Source organism: Hyla sarda, chromosome 4 (assembly GCF_029499605.1).
Source record: "Hyla sarda isolate aHylSar1 chromosome 4, aHylSar1.hap1, whole genome shotgun sequence".
Taxonomy (NCBI): domain Eukaryota; kingdom Metazoa; phylum Chordata; class Amphibia; order Anura; family Hylidae; genus Hyla; species Hyla sarda.
Window position 1 is genome coordinate 89,460,530 of NC_079192.1, and position 24,782 is coordinate 89,485,311.

General features: G+C 46.8%; 1 long non-coding RNA gene and 1 other non-coding gene across 2 annotated transcripts; one reads left to right on the forward strand and one right to left on the reverse strand.

The window, feature by feature from the left end:
- The first annotated feature begins 3,807 nt into the window (after positions 1 to 3,807).
- LOC130267866 (U2 spliceosomal RNA) lies at positions 3,808 to 3,995 on the forward strand. Its single transcript, XR_008843313.1, has one exon. It is a non-coding gene; the product is annotated as a U2 spliceosomal RNA (small nuclear RNA).
- A 5,364-nt stretch (positions 3,996 to 9,359) lies between these two features.
- LOC130368187 (uncharacterized) lies at positions 9,360 to 10,159 on the reverse strand. The gene is made up of 3 exons (XR_008892333.1): positions 10,022 to 10,159; positions 9,757 to 9,921; positions 9,360 to 9,653 (listed from the first exon to the last, which is right to left on the reverse strand). It is a non-coding gene; the product is annotated as an uncharacterized LOC130368187 (long non-coding RNA).
- Positions 10,160 to 24,782: the final 14,623 nt, after the last annotated feature.

Below are 24,782 nucleotides of genomic sequence, written 5' to 3' on the forward strand. Positions count from 1 at the left end.
CAAATGGGGTCACTCCTCCCATCTCGCAGGTCATGCGGGCATCAAGAAATCTGTGCAACTCATCTCTCGCTTCTATTGGTGGCCGACTCTAGAGACTGATGTGGTGGACTTTGTGCGAGCCTGCACTATCTGTGCCCGGGATAAGACTCCTCGCCAGAAGCCCGCTGGTTTTCTTCTTCCTCTGCCTGTTCCCGAACAACCTTGGTCTCTGATTGGTATGGATTTTATTACTGACTTACCCCCATCCCATGGCAACACTGTTATTTGGGTGGTCGTTGATCGATTCTCCAAAATGGCACATTTCATCCCTCTTCCTGGTCTTCCTTCAGCGCCTCAGTTGGCTAAACAATTTTTTGTACACATTTTTCGTCTTCACGGGTTGCCTACGCAGATCGTCTCGGATAGAGGCGTCCAATTTGTGTCTAAATTCTGGAGGGCTCTCTGTAAACAACTCAAGATTAAATTAAATTTTTCTTCTGCATACCATCCTCAATCCAATGGACAAGTAGAAAGAATTAACCAGATCTTGGGTGACTATTTACGACATTTTGTTTCCTCCCGCCAGGATGACTGGGCAGATCTTCTACCTTGGGCCGAATTCTCGTATAATTTCAGAATCTCTGAATCTTCCTCCAAATCCCCGTTTTTCGTGGTGTACGGCCGTCACCCTCTTCCCCCCCTCCCTACCCCCTTGCCCTCTGGTCTGCCCGCTGTGGATGAAATTTCTCGTGATCTCTCCATCATATGGAGAGAGACCCAAAATTCTCTCTTACAGGCTTCTTCACGCATGAAGAGATTCGCGGATAAGAAAAGAAGAGCTCCTCCCATTTTTTCCCCTGGAGACAAGGTATGGCTCTCCGCCAAATATGTCCGCTTCCGTGTCCCTAGCTATAAGTTGGGACCACGCTATCTTGGTCCTTTCAAGATTTTGCGCCAGATTAATCCTGTCTCTTACAAACTTCTTCTTCCTCCTTCTCTTCGTATTCCTAATGCCTTTCATGTTTCTCTTCTTAAACCACTTATCATTAACCGTTTCTCTCCCAAATCTGTTCCCCCCACTCCTGTCTCCGGCTCCTCGGACATCTTCTCCGTCAAAGAAATTTTAGCATCTAAAAAGGTCAGAGGGAAAACCTTCTTTTTAGTGGATTGGGAGGGTTGTGGTCCAGAAGAGAGGTCCTGGGAACCTGAGGACAATATCCTGGACAAAAGTCTGGTCCTCAGGTTCTCAGGCTCCAAGAAGAGGGGGAGACCCAAGGGGGGGGGTACTGTTACGCCGAGCGCTCCGGGTCCCCGCTCCTCCCCGGAGCGCTCGCTACACTCCTCTCACTGCAGCGCTCCGGTCGGTTCCACGGACCCGGGGCGCTGCGATACCGCCTCTGGCCGGGATGCGATTCGCGATGCGGGTAGCGCCCGCTCGCGATGCGCACCCCGGCTCCCGTACCTGACTCGCTCTCCGTCAGTTCTGTCCCGGCGCGCGCGGCCCCGCTCCCTAGGGCGCGCGCGCGCCGGGTCTTTGCGATTTAAAGGGCCACTGCGCCGCTGATTGGCGCAGTGGTTCCAATTAGTGTTACACCTGTGCACTTCCCTATATCACCTCACTTCCCCTTCACTCCCTCGCCGGATCTTGTTGCCTTAGTGCCAGTGAAAGCGTTTCCTTGTGTGTTCCTAGCCTGTGTTCCAGACCTCCTGCCGTTACCCCTGACTACGATCCTTGCTGCCTGCCCCGACCTTCTGCTACGTCCGACCTTGCTTCTGTCTACTCCCTTGTACCGCGCCTATCTTCAGCAGCCAGAGAGGTTGAGCCGTTGCTAGGGGATACGACCTGGTCACTACCGCCGCAGCAAGACCATCCCGCTTTGCGGCGGGCTCTGGTGAAAACCAGTAGTGACTTAGAACCGATCCTCTAGCACGGTCCACGCCAATCCCTCTCTGGCACAGAGGATCCACTACCTGCCAGCCGGCATCGTGACAGCACCTAGTACATATCATGAAAAACAGAGTACAATATATACCTATTTGGTGCAGTTTATCCTTTTTGTGTTTAATTGTATTCTACAGAGGAAGTTATTTTCTTTTTGGAATTCTTTCCAGTCTGACCACAGTGCTCTCTGCTGACACCTCTGTCCATGTCAGGAACTGTCCGGACTAGGAGAAGTTTACTATGGAGATTTGCTCCTACTCACAGAGAGCACTGTAGTCAGACCGAAAAGAACTATACAACTTCCTCTATAGCATACGGCAGCTGATAAGTACTGTAAGGATTAAGATTTTTAAGAAGTAATTTACAAATCTGTTTAACTTTCTTGCACCAGTTGATTTAAAAAAATAAAATAAAAAAATGTTTTCCCCCGGAGTACCCCTTTTACGTAACACCTGTAAATTCTGCACTACCAATATCAGCAGCCACTGAAAAGAGAGGTCATCCAACAACTGAAGTCCCAAAAAAATCTGCCACTAAATCCCTCAAGCAACCGTTCAGCCCCAGTCCAGAACCATCTGACCGGACCAGTGATGGGACCAGTGTGGAGGAGAACAGGGTCCAGGCTGTAAAATAGAAGAACACCGGAGCAGCCAGATACACTGACTCTAAGGCTGAGCCTCATACTTCTACCATAGCTGCAGAGTTATAGGGGAACTGTAAAAATGAAAGAACTACAACCCCCAGTGTGGTCCGTCTGTGCCCCCCTAAGGGGCAGGGTTGGAGGAGGCACAGGTTGAACAGACACACTACAATGGGAGTTGTAGTACTGTAGTTGTTATAGAAAAAATATATGTTTTCATCAGGTTGCCCATAGCAACCAATCAGATTGCTTCTTTCATTCTTGAGAAGACCTCTGAAAAATAAAAGAAGTGATCTGATTGGTTGCGAAGAGCAACTGGACAACATTTCCTCTCCACAGGTACATTTCCCTGATTGTCTTCATATTTAGGATGAGAATCTACTGACAAAGTGAGTAGCCAACCATTTCTGGGCATAAAACTCTGTAAGAGACAGCAGTCTGGGGGCGTCTGTGGTGGACATGAAGGAAGGGGGTCCAGGGAAATTGAGATTTGACGTCTGCAGCGCGCGCTTCTCACTGAGCGACGGGTCTCATCCCAGGTATTGCAGGGGGACCCCCCACGATCAGCTACTTATCCCATAACCCATGGATAGGGGATAAGTAAATTTTTGCCATAGTTCTCCTTTAATTGGCCAGAACAAACCCAAAATCGGTCCCAGCCAAATATTGCTTCGTGTCCTGTCATTTCTCCCAGCTGTTCTTTTTCTACCTGCTTGTAAGGCATGCCTACACTCTCTAATTCCTTAAAGTGGTACTCCGCCCCTAGATATCTTATCCCCTACCTTAAAGATAGGACAAAAGATGACTGATCACTGGGATCCCCGTGATCTTCATGCAGCACCCGGCGTTCTGAATAATATATTTAGAACTCTGGGTTCTCGTGGTGCGGGTCGTGACCTCACGCCACGCCCTTTCCATTTATGTCTATGGGAGGTGGTGTGATGTCACAAGAAGGTGTGGCATGATGTCACGAATCCCACCACAGGAACCAGTGATCTAAACATACTATTTAGAATTTTGGTTACTGCATGGAGATTGCTGGGGTCCCAGCAGCAGGATCCCCTTGATCAGACATCTTATCCCCTATCCTTTACATAGGGGATAAGATATCTAGAGGCGGAGTACCCCTTTAAGGGACAGTTCATGTACCCAAAAGTTGATCCTTTGCAACCGTATGACCCCTAGCAAGTTCCCTGCATGAGTCCCATTCATCAGAAAAAGGCTTGTGCATGGAACTTGCTGGGTGTTCGCTTCTCGGCCTTTTGGCTAAGATCAAGTGTAGTATCTGTTCTTATCAGTTTTTCATGTCGGTGTACGGTGACGCCGGTATGGGGCTGGTGGGGATGGGTGCTGCATGAAGGATGCAGGTGTACCAGGGCTTTCCGGGGCTGGTTCTGAGGAATCAGCTCGACGGCTGCCCCGATGTGACCTGTTCCCTCCGGGTCTCGCCATGAGGCTGAGAGGGTCTAGAGCCGAGGTACTTTTGTGCCTCGGGGAGTGGTGACCCCGAGGTGCCGAAGCTCACTGGGAGGATAGGCTCACTGAGTTGAAGCACGGGCACCATAATCTCTTCACCTTGTGGTAGACATGTGCAATTCGGTTCGGCACGAATGTCTAATTTACCGAATTTTACCGTTTTCGTGCATTCGGACCGATCCGAATGCACGAAAACATATTTTGAACATTCCCGAATTGCCACGACAATACGAATAGCAAAGTAACGAATACATTCGTTATTTCCAGAACATTCGGTAAATCTTTTTATTCTTTTTTTGGACTTTAGCGATCCTAAAAAATTATGGAGATACCTTTTTTTATTAAAATTTCGTAGGGTATCATAAAAAAATCATAATAAAAAAGATACAGTAGTGATGAAAAAAATTGTATCTAACGAAATGTATCATTTTTATTATGAAATGTTTATTCATTTTTAAACAGGGATCAATTTATGTGAGCGGGTAAAGCACTAAAAATGTAGCCGACAATAGTAAAAATGTAGTGTGTGCGTGTTTTTCACTTTAAAAAAAAATATTTTTTAGGTAGTACTACTACTCCCAGCATGGAACACACTGTTCCATGATGGGAGTAGTAGTTACCTGTACTAATTGACAGATCGCAGGGGTCCCTTGCGATCCTCTTGTATAATGTATAGATGCGGCGGCTGCTCTTCTATGGTCCCCTGCACTCACGTATATATACCCATATATACCCATAGTGGGTGTCAGAAGTTACACTTGCTGCGATATGTCTATTAATGCAGGTACTACAGCTCCCAGCATGGAGCAGAGTGTTCTCCATGTTGGGAGTATTAGTACCTGCAGTAAGGGACAGATCCCAGGGATGTCACTCCTCCTGACACCCGCTGCGATCCTCCTGATGTGAATGTCGGGATCAGCTGTTCTCAGGGCTACAGAGCCGGGAGAACAGCTGACGCTGAGCCGTAGGTATACATCGTATATCTACTGCCCAGCAAAAACTTACAGTGAGCCTGCAATGTGTATATAGTATACACATTGCTGGCTCACTTAACCCCTTGCTGAGCTGTGCACTATGCGCAAGCCCAGCAAGGGAAGAGTTAACTTACACTGCTGGACAGTGTAGGTTAACCCTTTGGGCGGTATACACTATATACAGCTATCTATAGATAGCTGTATACAGAAGACGAAGTCCAGCTTACTTCCCTCGAGTCCCGGGCATACTGGGAGTTGTAGTTTTGCACCAATTGGTGGCTCCCTGTTTGGGTAGACATTGCATCATGGGTGCTCTCCCCAGCAGACAGCGCCAGAAATGTCATAACCATTTTTTTTGTGTTTTTTTTCGTTTCAGATCCGTGTATGCAGAGGATTACTGCGGATTCCATGGATTATGGCGGATTATTTTTTTTTCCTTTAATAAAATGGTTAACGAGGGCTGTGGGGGAGTGCTTTTTTAAATAAAATTATTTTTCCAATGTGTTGTGTTTTTTTTTTTTTTATTGGATTTTCAGGGTTAGTAGTGGAAGCTGTCTTATTGACGGAATCCATTACTAGGCCAGGGCTTAGTGCTCGCCACAAAAACAGCTAGCGCTAACCCCCAATTATTACCCCGGTACCCACCGCCACAGGGGTGCCGGGAAGAGTCGGTACCAACAGGCCCGGAGCGTCAAAAATGGCGCTCCTGGGCCTAGGCGGTAACAGGCTGGCGTTATTTAGGCTGGGGAGGGCCAGTAACAATGGTCCTCGCCCACACTGGTAACGTCAGGCTGTTGCTGTTTGGTTGGTATTGTGCTGAGAATGAAAATACGGGGAACCCTATGCGTTTTTATTTTTTATTTTTTTTTATTTAAATAAAAAAAAAAACGCATAGGGTTCCCCATATTTTCATTCTCAGCACAATACCAACCAAACAGCAACAGCCTGACGTTACCAGGGTGGGCGAGGACCATTGTTACTGGCCCTCCCCAGCCTAAATAACGCCAGCCTGTTACCGCCTAGGTCCAGGAGCACCATTTTGGATGCTCCGGGCCTGTTGGTACTGGCTCTTCCCGGCACCCCTGTGGCGGTGGGTACCGGGGTAATAATTGGGGGTTAGCACTAAGCCCTGGCCTAGTAATGGATTCAGTCAATAAGACAGCTTCCACTACTAACCCTGAAAATTCAATAAAAATAAAAAAAAACACAACACATTGGAAAAATTATTTTATTTAAAAAAAACACTCCCCCACAGCCCTCGTTAACCATTTTATTAAAGGAAAAAAAAAAAAAAATCCACCGTAATCCATCGAATCCGCAGTAATCCTCTGCATACACGGATCTGAAACGAGAAGAAAAAAAACACAAAAAATTGGTTATGACATTTTTGGCGCTGTCCGCTGGGGAGAGCACCCATGATGCAATGTCTACCCAAACAGGGAGCCACCAATTGGTGCACAACTACAACTCCCAGCATGCCCAGACAGCCTTTGGCTGTCTGGGCATGCTGGTAGTTGTAGTTTAGCAACAGCTGGAGTCTCCCTGTCTGGGTAGACACTGCCAGAAGGGTCTGTTCACATTATACAAAACGTACAATGTGAACAGAGCTTCAGATAAACTAGCCCTGTTCCCTTCTGTAGCTCCGCCCCCTAATGACGTCATCACTAGGGGGCGGAGCTACACGGACCTGCCCGGGACTCGAGGGAAGTAAGCTGGACTTCGTCTTCTGTATACACTGTATACAGCTATCTATAGATAGCTGTATATAGTGTATACCGCCCAAAGGGTTAACCTACACTGTCCAGCAGTGTAAGTTAACTCTTCCCTTGCTGGGCTTGCGCATAGCGCACAGCTCAGCAAGGGGTTAAGTGAGCCAGCAATGTGTATACTGTATACACATTGCAGGCTCACTGTAAGTTCTTGCTGGGCAGTAGATATACGATGTATACCTACGGCTCAGCGTCAGCTGTTCTCCCGGCTCTGTAGCCCTGAGAACAGCTGATCCCGACATTCACATCAGGAGGATCGCAGCGGGTGTCATGAGAAGTGACATCCCTGGGATCTGTTCCTTACTACAAGTACTACCACTCCCAACATGGAGTACACTCTGCTCCATGCTGGGAGCTGTAGTACCTGCATTAATAGACATATCGCAGCAAGTGTAACTTCTGACACCCGCTGCGATCTGTCTATTAATGCAGGTACTACAGCTCCCAGCATGGAGCAGAGTGTACTCCATGTTGGGAGTGGTAGTACTTGTAGTAAAGGAAAGATCACTGCGGGTATCAATCCTGACAGCCGCTGCGATCCTCCAGTATAATGTATGAATGCGGCGGCCGTTCTCCTATGGTCCCCTGCACGGCCGTATATATACACATATTCCTATTTCTCACAGAGAGCTGTGATTGGCTGGAACCATTTGGCCAATCACAGCTCTGCGGGAAATATGAATATGTGTATATATACGTGAGTGCAGGGGACCATAGAAGAGCAGCCGCCGCATCTATACATTATACAAGAGGATCGCAAGGGACCCCTGCGATCTGTCAATTAGTACAGGTAACTACTACTCCCATCATGGAAGAGTGTGTTCCATGCTGAGAGTAGTAGTACTACCTAAAAAATGTTTTATAAAAAAGTGAAAAACACGCACACACTACATTTTTACTATTGTCGGCTGCATTTTTAGTGCTTTACCCGCTCACATAAATTGATCCCTGTTTAAAAATGAATAAACATTTCATAATAAAAAAGATACATTTCGTTAGATACAATTTTTTCCATCACTACTGTATCTTTTTTATTATGATTTTTTTATGGTACCCTACAAAATTTTAATAAAAAAGGTATGGCCATATTTTTTTAGGATCGCTAAAGTCCAAAAAAAAAATAAAAAATTTACCGAATGTACCCGAATACCGAATGTATCTGAAAAAAATCAACCCGAATACCCGAATACCGAATGTATCCGAAAAATCTAAACCGAAAATATTGCCGAACCAAAATTTTTTTCCAAAACGAAAAAACGAAACGAAATGAAACAAAACTTTTTCTAGTGCACAAGTCTACCTTGTGGCACTCACCTCTTGATTCCCGGCCTTCTGGCTAGGATCAGAGAAATTTTTATAGATCCGGCCGGATGTCCGGGCAGTATATCTGCACACATTCACTTATTTATTTCTTTTTGTCTCACTGTGTCACTTTTTGCGTGTTGTGTGTTCACAGGATTTGTCAGGATGCGGTAGCCCTTCTGGGTGTCCCTCCTGGCGGTCTAGGGGAGGTGTGTGGCCATTAGGTTCCACACCTCCCTGCAAACACCCCGGGTACTACTGCTTTGGCAGGGTACCTACCGTTATCGGCTCTGCGGGCAAATACCTTGGCTAACGCCAAGGGGGATGCCGGGAGCATTTGTGGTCCCCTAGTAGCTTCGGCGAAAAGGGACATTGAACCTGGAACGTCGCAGGTACCTTTTGGTCCGGAGGCGAAGGGTAAGGTTTGTTGGGGGGCCTCTCTCCTATCGGAGAAGGGCTTGCGATAGACCGCATCCTTTGTGCACGTTTTTTTAGTGTAACACGTTTGCACTTTTTCTTGCACTTTGGGTGAATCGAGAGCACGTTCCTCGGCTTTAAAAAAAAAAAAAGTAAGGCATGCCTACACTCTCTAATTCCTTAAAGTGGTACTCCGCCCCTAGATATCTTATCCCCTACCTTAAGGATAGGACAAAAGATGACTGATCACTGGGACCCCCGCGATCTTCATGCAGCACCCGGCGTTCCAAATAATATATTTAGAACTCTGGGTTCTCGTGGTGCGGGTCGTGACCTCACACCACGCCCTTTCCATTTATGTCTATGGGAGGTGGTGTGATGTCACAAGAAGGTGTGGCATGATGTCACGAATTCTGCCACAGGAACCAGTGATCTAAACATACTATTTAGAATTTTGGTTGCTGCATAGAGATTGCTGGGGTCCCAGCAGCAGGATCCCCTTGATCAGACATCTTATCCCCTATCCTTTACATAGGGGATAAGATATCTAGAGGCGGAGTACCCCTTTAAGGGACAGTTCATGTACCCAAAAGTTGATCCTTTGCAACCGTATGACCCCTAGCAAGTTCCCTGCATGAGTCCCATTCATCAGAAAAAGGCTTGTGCATGGAACTTGCTGGGTGTTCTACGTTTGCCTCATAAACTGCACCACCCAGCACCAGTTGCCTCTCTCTGCACCACATTATGCAGATCGTGCAGGAGAGCAGCTTTGGTCATCCATGTTTTGCTAACTCTATTTTCACACACAGAAATAAATAAATGAGTCGAACAAGTCAAAGAACAGTTTAAAAAAAAGGGGAACTTTATTTATAATTTATTAAAATGTTTGTGTAGGGGATTTTTTGTAACCTCCCATCACTCACAAAGAGCGTACAGTAACTAATACTCAGGACAGGAAAAACCTCCAGAGGGGAGGAAACCTGTAGGGAATCCATGGCTACTGTATGGCCCTTCCTCTGGGCATACTAAAGGAGGTTACCTCTATAATTTGGGCAAATGTTTCTGTGTATGTGCATGATTCCTAGGCCTGTGCCGTCATCCAACGTCTTGCTGTAGGTCCCGAAATGCTACTCCATGTCCTGGAAATAGTGCATCTAAGATAGGGGACAAAAAAAGATAGATTATTTACATGTTTATCATAGAAATACACATGGAACTGCAATAAAGACCTTTTGGACAAAACAATGTAACACTTACCAGTCACAGTCATGTGCATGACTTTGCATTCCCGTGTCCCTACACAGTGTCCAGCACCGGCCCCTCACTGATGAACAGGACCAGTGTTATTTCTGGGGCTATGCCTTCATCCAACGTCTTGCTGTAGGTCCGGAAATGCTACTCCATGTCCTGGAGATAGTGCATCTAAGATAAGAAAAAAAAGATAAATTATTTACATGTTTATCATAGAAATACACATGGAACTGCACTAAAGATCTTTTGGACACAACAATGTAACACTTACCAGTCACAGTCATGTGTATGACTTTGCATTCCCGCGTCCCTACACAGTGTCCAGCACCGGCCCCTCACTGATGGAGAATGAACAGGAGCAGTGTTATTTCTGCTCAGTGCTGCTCTTTGGTGGACAATGGTTATGACATCACATGTGTGACACGCTGTTACCTCCTGGGAGTTCTATTTCAGTATTGCTGCTCTCTGATTGGCTGAAAATCAAAAAAGCTTTCTAATATATTCTGTATGACTGTTATCTAAGGTTTTTGACAAATTTTATTAAAATGGCGCCACTCCCTGTGGGTGCGTTATATTTGTTTCTCCTAACCAGACATTCTGTATATGTAATATCATTTGGTGGCCCCAACAGCCTGGGCCCATAGGTTTCTTACATAGATCAATGCTACTCCGGTAGGCTCAATGAGCAGCGCTGGCCGCCGGGACGTCTGACGAGTGACGTCCCTGACGTTGCGGTCTGGAGCGAAGGATGTCACTAGCCAGACGTCCCGGCAGCCATTGATTTAAAGTGGTCGTGGTCGTAGAGATTTATCAAAACCAGGGAAGAGGGAAAGTGGACCAGTTGCCCATAGCAACCAATTAGGTAGTTTCTTTCATTTTTAAAAAGGCCTCTGAAAAGTGAAAGAAGCAATCTGATTGGTTGCTATGGGCAACTGGTCCACTTGACCCTTGCACAGGTTTTCATACATCTGTCCCAATGTGTATTATTATTATCATCATCATCATCATTATTATTATTATTATTATAGGAAGTGTTTTTTCTTTGGTGTTTTTTTCCCCTCTGGCTTTTCTAATTACAAGTCATGTGATTCTTTCATCATTTGACTGAAGGATTTCTATAGAAAAAAAATAGTGAGAAAATACCCCCCCCCCCCCCCCCCCAAAAAAAAAAACAAAAAAAACATGCTCTCGGCATCCCACAGATTTGATAGCCTAAAAACACCATAAAAGGATGAAGAAACCCCCATTAGTGTCTGGTGTTTCATATTACCCTATTGATTCCAACCTAATCTGTGCCCGCAGCGAGCATGGTGTTTTTTATGACAAACACGCCAAGTGTAATCCCAGCTGAAATGAATGTTTTCACAATAGGTGTGAACAGGCTGCAGGCTGTGCTAGATATATTTGCATAGTTGCGGCATACAGCACGTGCAGCATTTATGTGGCAGCTTTCCGCTGGCATATATGGCTTTCTGTGCTGGTGAATGCAGCGGGCACTTACTGGCGTTTTTTTCCTAGCTGCACAGTTTTGCACCACAACCACTCCGGCTGGGACCAGGCTGACCGATCTAATGACCAAGATGCCGCAGTGAACGGCTTTCTTTCTGTGAAAGTTCTGGTGAACTACAATGCTCAGAAGAGGAGGAGCGCCATTGAGCTTTTGGAAAGAGAATTAGTTTGGAATGGTCAGGGCTATGTGCGTTTACAAAGCCCCCCGTGGTGCCAGAACAGTGGACCCCCCCACATGCGACCCCATTTTGGAAACTACACCCCTCACAGAATTTAATAAGGGGTGCAGTGAGTATTTACACCCCACAGATCTTTGGAACAGTGGGCTGTGCAAATGAAAAATTTAATTTTTCATTTTTACGGACCACTGTTCCAAAAATCTGTCAGACACCTGTGGGGCGTAAATTCTCAATGTACCCCTTATTACATTACGTGAGGGGTGTAGTTTCCAAAATGGAAATCACATGTGTCGGGGGTCCATTGTTCTGGCACTATGGGGGCTTTGTAAACACATGTGGCCTTCAATTCCGGACAAATTTTCTCTACAAAATACCAATGGCGCTCCTTCTCTTCTGAGCATTGTAGTTCACCCGCAGAGCACTTTAAATTCACATATGGGGTGTGTTCTTACTCAGAAGAGATGGGGTTACAAATTTGGGGGGGCTTTCTTCCTATTTTCCCTTGTGAAAATGAAAATTTTAGGGTAACACCAGCATTTTAGTGAAAAAATATATATTTTTTCATTTTCCCATCCAACTTTAATGAAAATTCGTCAAACACCTGTGGGGTGTTCATGCTCATTATACCCCTTGTCACGTTCGGTGAGGGGTGTAGTTTCCAAAATAGGGTCACATGTGGGTATTTATTTTATTGCGTTTGTCAGAACCGCTGTACAATCAGCCACCCCTGTGCAAATCACCAATTTAGGCCTCAAATGTACATGGTGCGCTCTCATTCCTGAGCCTTGTTGTGAGCCCGCAGAGCATTTTACGCTCACATCTGGGGTATTTCCGTACTTAGGAGAAATTGCGTTACAAATTTTGGGGGTCTTTTTTTCCTTTTACCGCTTGTGGAAATAAAAAGTATGGGGCAACACCAGCATGTTAGTGTAATTTTTATTTTTTTTTTTACACTAACAGGCTGGTGTAGCCCCCAACTTTTCCTTTTCACAAGCGGTAAAAGGAAAGAAAGACCCGCAAAATTTGTAGTGCAATTTCTCCCGAGTACGGAGATACCCCATATGTGGCCCTAAACTGTTTCCTTGAAATACGACAGGGCTCCGAAGTGAGAGAGCGCCATGCGCATTTGAGGACTAAATTAGGGATTGCACAGGGGTGGACATAGGGGTATTCTACGCCCGTGATTCCCAAACAGGGTGCCTCCAGCTGTTGCTAAACTCTCAGCATGCCTGGACAGTTAGTGGCTGTCCAGAAATGCTGGGAGTTGTTGTTTTGCAACAGCTGGAGGCTCCGTTTTGGAAACCCTGCCGTACAAGACGTTTTTAATTTTTTATTGGGGGGGGGACAGTGTAAGGGGGTGTACATGTAGTGTTTTACCCTTTATTATGTGTTAGTGTAGTGTAGTGTTTTTAGGGTACATTCACACTGGCGTGCTACGGTGAATTTCCCGCTAGGAGTTTGCGCTGCAGCGAAAAATTTGCCGCAGCCCAAACTTGAAGCAGGAAATTTACTGTAAACCTGTTTGTGTGAATGTACCCTGTACATTCACATGGGGGGGGGCAAACCTCCAGCTGTTTCAAAACTACAACTCCCAGCATGTACTGACAGACCGTGCATGCTGGTAGTTGTACTTTTGCAACAGCTGGAGGCACACTGGTTGGAAAACCTTCAGTTAGGTTCTGTTACCTAACTCAGTATTTTCCAATCAGTGTGCCTCAAGCTGTTGCAAAACTACAACTCCCAGCATGTACTAATCACCGAAGGGCATGCTGGGAGATGTAGTTATGCAACAGCTGGAGGTACCCAACTACAATTCCCAGCATGCCGAGACAGCTGTTTGCTTTCTGGGCATGCTGGGGATTGCAGTTTTGCAACATCTGGAGAGCTACAGTTTTTAAACCACTGCACAGTGATCTCCAAACTGTGGACCTCCAGATGTTGCAAAACTACAACTCCCAGCATGCCCAGACAACAAACAGCTATGTGGGCATGCTAGGAGTTGTAGCTTTGCAAGATCTGGAGGGATATAATTTAGAGACCACTGTATAGTGGTCTCAAACTGCAGCCCTCCAGCTGTTGCAAAACTACATATTCCAGCATGCTCAAACAGCTGTCTGGGCATGCTGGGAGTTGCAGTTTTGCAACATCTGGAGGGCTACAGTTAGAGACCACAGTCTCAGACTGTAGCCCTCCAGATCAACTTACCGGCTTCTGTAGGATCCCGGGAGCCGTCCTCTTCAGAAGCACGTTACGCCGCCCGCCGATCAACGTCGCCGCAGCCTCCGGACGGGTAGGTGGACGTCGGCGCCCGGTCCCCTTCGGTTCCCCGTTCTGGGTGGGCAGGACGGGGAAAACGAAAGTTAACCCCCCTGCCCCCGGTCTGCTATTGGTCGTCGCCTCTGACGATCAATAGCAGACCAATAGCAGGGATAGGAGGGGTGGCAACCCTGCCACCTCACTCCTATGCCTACAGGGGGATCGTGGGTGTCTTAGACAACCGCAATCCCCCTTCTATTCCGGGTCACCGGGTCACAATAGACCCGTATGACCCGGAATCGGCGCAAATCGCAAGTGTGAATTCACTTGCGATTTGCGCCTATCACCGATGGAGGGGGTCTGATGACCCCCCTTGGCATTTGCGCGGGGTGCCTGCTGATTCATATCAGCAGTCAACCCGGCCCGGTCCCCGCCCGGCGCGCGGCGGGGACTGAAATTCCCACGGGCGTATGGATACGCCCTGGGTCCTTAAGTACCAGGACGTCAAAGCTTATCCATACGCCCTAGGTCCTTAAGTGGTTAAACACTAACCTTGAGGTTGGGGAAATTTGCCAGATTTGTAAATTATTTCTATTTAAAAATCTTAATCATTCCAATACTTATCAGCTGCTGTATTCTACAGAGGAAGTTATTTTCTTTTTGGATTTCTTTCCAGTCTGACCACAGTGCTCTCTGCTGACACTCTTTTTATTAGAAAAATACAAAACTTATTAAATACAAAACACAAAGCAAGCTTAACCAGCTATAACATAAATAAGAAATACTCTAGAACCAAAAACAAAACCTCATAAACAAAACCCTGCCTAACCGGCCAGCCCAGCTTTACTAAGATACTAAAATACTAAGATATTAACCCCTTCCCGCAGAATGTCATATACAAACGTCGGGTTGTGCAGTGCGTTCGCGCATCCCAACGTTTATAAATGACATTCAGTTAACCCGGCGATGCGCAGCATTGCACGGGTTAACTGGCAGAAGTCCCGCTGTTTCCAGCAGGGGACAACTTCTGCTTCACCCCCAGGACCATCCATTGATGGTCCTGGTCAGCGATCACTGTGATTGGTCCAATGTGGACCAATCACAGTGATCTAGGGTGAAAGTTCAGATCCCCCGCGGCATTGGTGGGGGTACACGCGGGGACCGGCGGCCTTACCCGAACCAGCAGCGGGACCGAGGAGCAGCGCGGGACCGGCCACGTGGACGAGCAGCGACAGGACCGGCAGGTAAGTACATGGTCCTCAGAAGCAGCAGTGAAGATCTTCACTGCTGCTTCTAGGAGTCTGAAAACTACAACTCCCAGCATGCCTAGACAGCCTTTGGCTGTCTGGGCATGCTGGGAGTTGTAGTTTTGCAACATCTGGAGGGCCCCAGTTTGGAGACCATTGTATAATGGTCTCCAATCTGTGCTCTTCCAGCTGTTGCAAAACTACAACTCCCAGTATGCACTGACTGTCCATGAATGCTGGGAGTTTTAGTTCAGCAACATCTGGCCCTTCAGATGTTGCCGAACTACAACTCCCAGCATGCCCTTCAGCTGTCTGGGCATGCTGGGAGTTGTAGTTTTGCAACAACTGGAGACACACTGGTTGGGAAACATTGTCTGTTTCTAACTCAGTGTTTCCTAACCTGTGTGCCTCCAGCTGTTGCAAAACTATAACTCCCAGCATGCAGTATGCAACAGACCATGCATGCTGGGAGTTGTGGTTTTGCAACAGCTGGTGCACCCCCCCCCCCCCCCCAGTGGGTTTCTCGCTGCAAGTTTGAGATGCAGCAAATTTTGTGCTGGGAAACTCGCTGTAATCCCCCGCCCATGTGACTGTACCCTAAAAACACTACACTACACCAACACAAAATAAAATAAAAAGTTAAAAACACTACATATACACATACCCCTACACAGCCCCCCTCCCCCGATAAGAACGTCCAGTACACCACTGTTTCCAAAGCAGAGCCTCCAGCTGTTGAAAAACAACAACTCTCAGTATTGCCGGACAGCCGTTGACTGTCCACGCATGCTGGGAGTTTTGCAACAGCTGGAGGCACCCTGTTTGGGAATCACTGGCGTAGAATACCCTATGTCCACCCCTATGCAAATCCCTAATTTAGGCCTCAAATGCACATGGCACTCTCACTTTTGAGCCCTGTCGTATTTCAAGGCAACAGTTTAGGGTCACATATGGGGTATCGCCGTACTCGGGAGAAATTGCGTTACAAGGTTTGGGGGGTATTTTCTTCTTTAACCCTTCATGAAAAGGAAATGTTGGGGTCTACACCAGAATGTTAGTGTAAAAATTTTTAATTTTTTACACTAACATGCTGATGTTGCCCTATACTTTACATTTTAGAGGTAAAAGGGAAAAAAAAAAACCAAAATTTGTAACTCAATTTCTCCTGACTACGGAGATACTCCATATGTGGGCGCAAAGTGCTCTGGGGGCGCACAACAAGGCCCAGAAGGGAGAGCGCACCATGTACATTTGAGGTGATTTGCACAGGGGTGGCTGATTGTTACAGCGGTTTTGACAAAGGCAAAAAAAACAAAACCCCACATGTGACCCCATTTCGGAAACGACACCCCTTAGGGAATGTAATGAGGGCTGCAGTGAGAATTTACCCCCCACAGGTGTCTGACGGATCTTTGGAACAGTGGTCCGTGAAAATGAAAACTTGTACAGCCCACTGTTCCAAAGATCTGTCAGACACCAGTGGGGGGCAAATGCTCACTGTACCCCTTGTTACGTTCCTCAAGGGGTCTAGTTTCCAAAATGGTATGCCATGTGTTTTTTTTTTTGCTGTCCTGGCACCATAGGGGCTTCCTAAATGCGACATGCTCCCCGAGCAAAATTTGCTCTCAAAAAGCCAAATATAACTCCTTCTCTTCTGAGCATTGTAGTTCGCCCATAGTGCACTTCAGGTCAACTTATGGGGTACCTCCATACTCAGAAGAGATGGGGTTACAAATTGTGGGGGGTATTTTCACATATTAACCCTTGCAAAAATGTGAAATTTGGGGGGAAACACATATTTTAGTGTCAAATTTTTTTTTTTTACATATGCAAAAGTCGTGAAACACCTGTGGGGTATTAAGGCTCACTTTATTCCTTATTACGTTCCTCAAGGGGTCTAGTTTCCAAGATGGTATGCCATGTGTTATATATTTTTTGCTGTTCTGGCACCATAGGGGCTTCCTAAATGCAACATGCCCCCCGAGCAAAATTTGCTCTCAAAAAGCCAAATATGACTCCTTCTCTTCTGAGCATTGTAGTTCGCCCGTAGTGTACTTCAGGTCAACTTATGTGGTACCTCCATACTCAGAAGAGAAGGGGTTACAAATATTGGGGGTTATTTCCTGCTATTAACCCTTGGGAAAATGTGAAATTTGGGGGGGAAACACACATTTTAGTGAAAATTATTATTTTTTTTTTTACATATGCAAAAGTCGTGAAACACCTGTGGGGTATAAAGGCTCGCTTTATTCCTTATTACGTTCCTCAAGGGGTCTAGTTTCCAAAATGGTATGCCATGTGTTTTTTGGAAAAATTAGAAATTTTGGGGGAAATACACATTTTAGTGATAAAAAATTATAATTTTTTTACATATGCAAAAGTCGTGAAACACCTGTGGGGTATTAAGGCTCACTTTATTCCTTGTTATGTTCCTCAAGGGGTCTAGTTTCCAAAATGGTATGCCATGTGAGGGTTTTTTGCTCTTCTGGCACCATAGGGGCTTCCTAAATGCAACATGCCCCCCAAAAACCATTTCAGAAAAACATACTCTCCAAAATCCCCTTGTCGCTCTTTCCCTTCTGAGCCCTCTACTGCGCCCGCCGAACACTTTACATAGACATATGAGGTATGTGCTTACTCAAGAGAAATTGGGCTACAAATATAAGTATACATTTTCTCCTTTTACCCCTTGTAAAAATTCAAAAATTGGGTCTACAAGAACATGCGAGTGTAAAAAATGAAGATTGTGAATTTTCTCCTTCACTTTGCTTCTATTCCTGTGAAACACCTAAAGGGTTAAAATGATGACTGAATGTCATTTTGAATACTTTGGGGGATGCAGTTTTTATAATGGGGTCTTTTGTGGGGTATTTCTAATATGAAGACCCTTCAAATCCACTTCAAACCTGAACTGGTCCCTGAAAAATAGTGAGTTTGAAAATTTTGGGAAAAATTGGAAAATTGCTGCTGAACTTTGAAGTCCTCTGGTGTCTTCCAAAAGTAAAAACTCGTCACTTTTATGATGCAAACATAAAGTAGAGATATTGTATATGTGAATAAAAATTTTTTTTATTTGTAATATACATTTTCCTTACAAGCAGAGAGCTTCAAAGTTAGAAAAATGCAAAATTTTCAAATTTTTCATCAAATTTTAGGATTTTTTCACAAGGAAAGGATGCAAGTTACCACAAAAATTTACCACCATGTTAAAGTAGAATATGTCACGAAAACACAATCTCAGAATCAGAATGATAACTAAAAGCATTCCAGAGTTATTAATGTTTAAAGTGACAGTGGTCAGATATGCAAAAAACGCTCTGGTCCTTAAGGCCAAAATGGGCTTGGTCCTGAAGGGGTTAAAATATGCCCAAAATATCTAATCAAACACTCACACGCTTACCGAAAATGAACATAAGAAAAATAAATAAATAAATAAAATAGCACAACTTGGCTTGTCAAAATATAAACATACAAGTTATCATTACCCGACTATAACTCAAAACCATCTATACTTGGGAACACGCAACAAGAAAACTAAACAGAAAAGTAGCAAGCACACCTAAAAAATAAATAAATAAATAAATAAAATAAAAAAGAATTATTATATGTTTTTTTACATTTTATTTTTTTATATATTTTTAATTTATTTTTTACATTTTTTATATTTTTTTAATCTATATATATATATATTTTTTTTATCTTCTCATATATTAAAATAAAAAATAAATAAATAAATTTAAAAAATTACAAACATTTTTTTTTTATATCGTAATAATAATAAAAATAATCAAAATAATCATATCACACATACATTCACTTACAAAACGTCCAAATTAACTGTATCCTCTATCCAGGACTAATGAAAATACCAAAGAAAACATAAAACAGACCAAATAACTGAAATAAACAAAAGAAACCACATATCAACACAACAACTGATCCGGCTACCATAACGGTATAACATGAAACAATATAGATATAACACAATATAGGTACAAAATTACTAAATCTACTATATAAATAAAATATAATATAAACAAAATATATGCAATACAGAAAACACCTACAAAATCAATAGAAAACCCTAGGAAAAACCCTACACTAAAACTGTACCCTCACCCACACCACCCCTCCTGTACATTGGTCAGAGTCCATACCGTTCTTACAGTTCACAAAGTCCAGTCCTTAACTGACCCATGTCAGGTCCCCCAAAGATGAACACCACCACCCACAAGCACACCCTCCCCACCTAGCACTCCTCCCAACCAACTTATACACAAACTTATACTCACTGAACCACAACCCACTTTAGGCCCAAGTTTGGTCGCCTGTAAGCCCTTCATACCATATCAGCTTAAAAACAAAACAAAAAGCTAGCGTGCACATGCATTAGCCCTCCACCAGGAAGAAGGATGGCAGACTTGATACATTCAAAATAATTTTACACTCTTTCCCTAACTCCCCCTACAATTCTCCCTAATCCTATCCCTCCATTCTCATCCTATCTCTATCCCTATAACACTGTCCCTAACCAAAATAAAGGTACTCTACCTAAAAGGTCTAGTACCTAGGGCACATCAAAAGAAAAACCTCTCCATAGGAGAGAAGCCCTACTGGTACCAAGACTGCCATACTCCAAAGACCTGATCTTCCCGAGGTCACCGGTGATATTCCTACAGACCTCCACCTCGGAGAGGATTTTCTGTTGGGTCGACACTAAACACCGTGCACTCCACGTGTAGTACCTAACCACTAAGCTAACTAAGAATAAAGTGCCCCGGTCTCGGCCACCCAGGGACCTGAATGCCCCATAAGCCCACTCCGGATATGTAAGGCCGGCAAGTTGACTCCAGCCGATGGAAGCGCCCACCCGGTTGTAAACCCCTATATTAAAGGGACAATGAAGCAGGAAGTGGTCCATGCTTTCCAGCGTGTCCCCGCACTCATCTCGGGGACATTCCCGGTCATCAGAGTTCCTACACTTCAGGTTGTCCCTTACATATAGCTTCCCCTGAAAGCAGCGCCAGGCCAAGTCCCAAAACTTCTGGGGGATCCTTTTCATGTTCAAAAGATACAACCCCACCCTCAGATCCCGACCTGGGCAGTCCCTGAGCGCCAGAGGCTTCTGAAAGTGGGTCAACAGAACCCGTTTGTCAAAGAACTGCCTTGACTGGGTCCTGATCTCCCACACTCCCAGACCCCACCGACGTATCGCCTTCAGAGTCGGGGTAGCGTAAGCCGGAAGATATCCATGGGGCGTACGGAGGTCCTTCACTTGCCCTCCTGTCTCCCATTCCTGGAAGAAAGGCCGAAACCATTCCCTGCAGGAGAGTACCCACGGAGGAGCCCTCTCTGACCAGAGGTTTGCGATGTTGGCTTTCAAGAAGGTGTTCGTAAAGAACACCACAGGGTTTACCATAGATAAACCCCCTAGTCTCCTCGTGCGGTACGTAACCTCCCTCTTGACTAGGTTCATCCTGTTCCCCCATAACAGTTGGAAAAACAGGCTGTAGATCCTAGTATAGTAAGCCTCTGGCAAGATACATACGCTGCCCAGATAGATAAACAAGGGGAGCAGGTACGATTTGATCAGGTGTACCCTTTCCCTGAGGGTCATAGACCAACCCTTCCACTGGTTCACCCTCTGAGTGGCATCCTGGAGCTTACCATCCCAGTTTTTGGTGGGATAATTATCCTGGCCGAATGTGATGCCTAAGACTTTTGCTGATTCTTGGGGCCCTGGAAGGGTGTCCGGGAGATCAAACGTGGGATCTCCCCCTCCCAGCCAGAGACTCTCACACTTATCCCGGTTGATCTTAGACCCGGATGCCTCCGAGTAGCGTTCCACCTCCGACATCACCACATCGACCTCCTCTCTCGAGGAGACGAAAATAGTGACATCATCAGCGTACGCCACCACTCTCTGGGTGACAGGCGGTTCCGCCAGACTCATCCCGACCCCCGCCAATGGCCCACAATCTACCCTCCGGACGAAGGGATCGATTGCGAACACGTATAAAAGCGGGCTCAAAGGACAACCCTGACGGACTCCGGACCCCACCTCAAAAGAGCGGCCAGACCACCCGTTCACAAGCGGGAAACTCTCTGCCCCTGCATACAAGATCTTAAGCCAATTAACAAAAGTAGTTGGTAAGCCATATCTCAGGAGGACGGACCAGAGGTACTCGTGGTTCACCCGATCAAATGCTTTGGCCTGATCCAAGGACAGCAAGTACCCCTTCCAGAGACCTGCACTACTCCGCTCCACTGCCTCCCTGACACTAAGGACAGCACTTAAGGTGTTTCGGCCTGGAACAGAGCAGTGCTGAGCCCCCGAAAGGAGCCGGGGTGCAAACTTCACCAGCCGATTAAACAATATCTTGGCCAGAAGCTTCCTGTCCGTATTGAGAAGAGCTATGGGCCTCCAATTCTCAACACGGCTAGGATCTTTACCCTTTGACAGAAGAATCAGGGCTGACCTCCTCATTGACTTCGGCAGAGTGCCCGAGGAGAGACACTCATTAAATACCTCAGTCAAGAGGGGAGCTAAAGACTCCTTAAAGGTCCTGTACCACTCAGATGTTAAGCCATCCGGGCCTGGCGACTTCTTGGGGGCGAGCCCCTCGATCGCCAGTCTCACTTCCTCTTCCCTGATTTCTTCTGCCAAAACATCAAGAGAGGGGTCTACCCCTGGCTCAGGAATGGTTTCAGTCAGGAAAACCGACATCCTGTCTCGATCTAGATCCTTCCTCCCCAAGAGGTGCGAGTAGAAGGATCTGACGACCTCCAAGATCCCTGATCTGGACCGATTCAGAGATCCTGTACTATCAATCAGTCCTGAAATGACTTTACTACTCACTGACATCTTGCAGTTCCTGTAAGGGTCGGGCGAGCGGTACTTCCCGAAATCCCTCTCAAAAACCAAAGATGCGTGCCTATCGTACTGACACCTCATCAGCAAGGATTTCACTCTGGAGATATCCTCTCGGCTACCTCCAGTCGAGACAAGAAGCTCGAGTTTCCTCCTCAGACCCTGATACAGGCGCTACCTGTTCAGGGACCTGAGGCTCGAGAGCTGGCGGAAGAACCCCGCAACCCTCTTTTTGAATATCTCCCACCACTCTGACTTACTACTACATAGGTCCAGTAAAGGTACCTGACTCTGAAGAAAATCCTCAAAGGACTGTCTTACCTCCACTTCCTCCAGGAGGGACGAATTCAGCTTCCAATAACCTTTTCCCATCCGGGGAGTCTCTGAAACATTCAGGGAAAACAAAATCATACAGTGATCGGAGAATTCCACCTCAACCACGGACACTGCGGAAGAGACGGCTTCCTCCTTCAAATAAAACCTATCTATCCTAGACCTGCGACTACCTTGATGATAGGTGAAACCCGCGTGGCCCGAGGGGCTCCGGATGTGGGCGTCCTCTAAGCGAGCTTCTCTAGTTATGCTAATCAGTGCCACACTATCACAAGTCAGCGGACCATTGGAGCCTCTCCGATCTTGGGACCTCGTGACATTATTGAAGTCCCCTCCAAAGATCACTTGCCGACTCGTAAAAAGAAAGGGCTTAATCCTCATAAAGAGATCTTTACGGCCCCGCTTAGTTTGCGGGGCGTAGATGTTAATGAGCCGAAGCTCTTGTCCCTTCATGAAGACATCTAAGATCAGGCACCTCCCCATTTCTAATTCAATAACCCGTCGGCATTCAACAGGAGTGGTAAAAAGTACCGCCACCCCACTATACGGCTCAGCCGCAAGAGACCAGTGGGAGGGACCACACCTCCACTCTCTTCTGGCTCTTACTCAACCTGGTCTCCTGTAAAAAGAAAATGTCAGCTTCAACGCGGCCGAGAAAATCAAAGGCTGCGAATCTAGCCGTATCTGACTTTATGCTGGCACAGTTAATAGATGCCAGCGTCAATGGGGTGAGTGCCGCCATACAGGGTGATTAAATTAGACGACCACACCCTTTACTTTTTCTTTCCCTTCTTTTTAGCCCCCTCATCCCCCGAAGAAGATGAGAGGGCAGGACCACTCTTAGTTCTTTTTTTTTATTCAGTTTGGTCCATTTGATCCCCATCTACGTCCGGCCCCGGTCTAGCCCTGCCCTCCAAGGAAGGAGCCTCAATAGGACAGGGCCCAGTTCCCCCTGGAGGCTCCTTCTTCCTAGGCACCTGGCCCTCACCTTCCCCCTTCAAGGAGGGGGAGGAGATGGTATCGAGGACGAGGTACCGGTTTGACAGGTCAATCAGAGGGGGGGCAATCAGGCTTCCGTTTTGGACCTGGCCCGTAGTACAGGGAACAGAGGGCTCTGACCTCTTCTTTCTCCCTTTTCTTTTGCCCTTGTCTTTCTTTTTAGGCCTCTCTCCACTCTCCTCATCAACACTTTCATAGTGGGAGGAATCGAAAGTGTCGGCCATATTGCCCTCCTCTTTGCGCAGCCTCCTGACCTCCTCATCCAGCACGTCCTCCTCCTGGGCTTCAGTGGTTACAGGGCCAGCTTCAGGAGCAGGGGCCGGAGCTACCCCCGCCACCTGGGCACTCTCCAGCTCCCTACTCCTCCTCCGATTTTCCTCCCGCCTTAGTTTGGCGGGGCCCTTTTTCCTCCTCACTAGCCCTGTTGCACCCCCATCCCTGCCCGTGCCCTCCCCAGCCGAGGCAACTTCACAGCTCTCCTCAGCCGGAGCGGCCGCTGCACGGGCGAAGGTGCTAGGACAACGGCTGAAAGGGTGCCCGAGGACACCACACAGGTGGCACCGGATCTGCCTACAGGATGCGGCCAGATGACCCACCCCACCACACAAAGCGCAGACCTGCACAGTACAGGCTGCGCTAAAGTGGGTGGGGCTGCCACACCTGTGACAGACCTTAGGCTGCCCCTGGTAGAAGACCTGGATCCTATCATGTCCAAGGAAGGCGGCTGACGGAATGTGGGCAACTGTACTCCCTGAACGCTTGAGTTTGATGGAAAACGTCCAGGCCCCGGACCAGATCCCGTGCTCATCAAAGTTTTTCTTGGGCATGTCCGTCACATCCCCATACCGTCCGAGCCAGGTCATGATGTCATAACAAGAAAGCGACTCGTTACGGGTCAAAACGGTCACTTTCTTGACAGAGTTCTGACGGGAAATCGCCTTTACGGCGAAATCCCGCCAGCCGGGCTCGTTCTTCGCCACTTCGTAGTTCGACCAGAAGAGTTCAAGACCCTCTGGCCGAACGAAACTGACGTCAAACTCAGACGAACCATAGGGGTGAATCAGGGCAAAGATGTCGCTCGCCCTGAATTCCATCTGAAGGAGGAGCTCAACCACTTTTGCGCGAGGTGGGCACGCATCCTCGCCCCTCCAAATCAGACGGACCACATTCCTACGGTTATTGTCCTGCCCGGATGTCGGGAGGGACCAGACCACCTCCCCTTTCCTCTCTCGAAAAGCCCCCAAACCGTGCCTCTCTATCCAGAAAGACAGGTCGACCTCACCCCTTCCCTCTACCTGGATCGACCTGTCACCCCTGCGTAGAGCCTCCAGGAGGCGCTGTTGCAAGAGGCCTCCAGAGCCGGACGGAGACGGGGACCCCCCTGAACCCCCGGCAGCAACATTGGCATAGCTCCTAGGAGCAGTCACTACCGGGGGGGCAGCCGGACCAGACCCAGAACCAAACCCAGAACCACTAATAACACCATTCACACCACTCCTCTCATCATCTTTCTTCCCATTCATACCACTACTACTCCCACCATCATTCACTCCACTGACTCTCCCACATACACTCCTCTCATCCACAACACTTCCACACTCAGCATTCTCACATCCAGCACTCTTATCCTGACTAACA